Genomic DNA, 875 nt, shown 5'->3' with positions numbered 1-875 from the left:
CTGTTGTATGGCTAACAAATCGTCTGGGAAACAATGCAGAATTAAATTAAGAAGGTTGTATGTTTTCTGTTACATGGTGGAGGTGCCCTCTAGTACACAGTAAAATGTTTTGTGGACTGCAGCTCCTTGAGGAATTAATTCAGTATGGGTCTTGTAGTGGTCTGAAAGTGGATGATGAAAAAGAATGTATAATGGTATTCAGAGCACCTCGCGGTGAAGCGGACATGCTACCTCAAAATGCTTGATTGATTCATGCCCAGTTCCCCCAAGAAGCGGTACATTGAAAAAATTGATTTACTTTGTGGATGATACTAGCAAATACTATCCGCTGGGGGAAGTAAGCAGAAATTTGGTGGTCGTATGTTTGTTACATGGTAGAGGTGCTTTCTAGTACACAATGAAATGCTTGGTGTACCGCTGCTCCTTGAAGAATTAATTCCATATGGGTCTAGCCGTGGTCTTAACTGTGAACACGAAGAACTATCTAAAGTGGCCTATCTGTCTGAACTGCAATACACAAGCTGCGAGCCAATGCTATACCTTTCTCAGGTAACGAGCTCTTGTGCGGCGATTCGATTGGATGCGAAATGGTGGGGAACGCGTGTCCGGTCGTCTTAACCAAGTAATGGTTCCCCTCTGTTAACAATGAAATGTTTGATGGATCGCAGCTCCCTGAGAGACAAGTTTCAAAGGGGTTAGTCGCGGTCTTCAATCCTGGCCAAGGTGCAGTCACCATCTATAAGAGATACCTGCTTTACTGAAGGGTAGCAAGAGTTCCCTTGCCCGCATGTTGCTCCGTGGGGGTATATCAGTATAAAGGTAGAAGAAGCCATGATCGGAGCTTCGGTGGATGAGATTGGCGGAGAAGACATGTT

The sequence above is a fragment of the Bacillus rossius genome, unplaced genomic scaffold (assembly GCF_032445375.1).
Source record: "Bacillus rossius redtenbacheri isolate Brsri unplaced genomic scaffold, Brsri_v3 Brsri_v3_scf444, whole genome shotgun sequence".
Classification (NCBI taxonomy): Eukaryota; Metazoa; Arthropoda; class Insecta; order Phasmatodea; family Bacillidae; genus Bacillus; species Bacillus rossius.
This window is presented reverse-complemented; position numbering follows the sequence as displayed.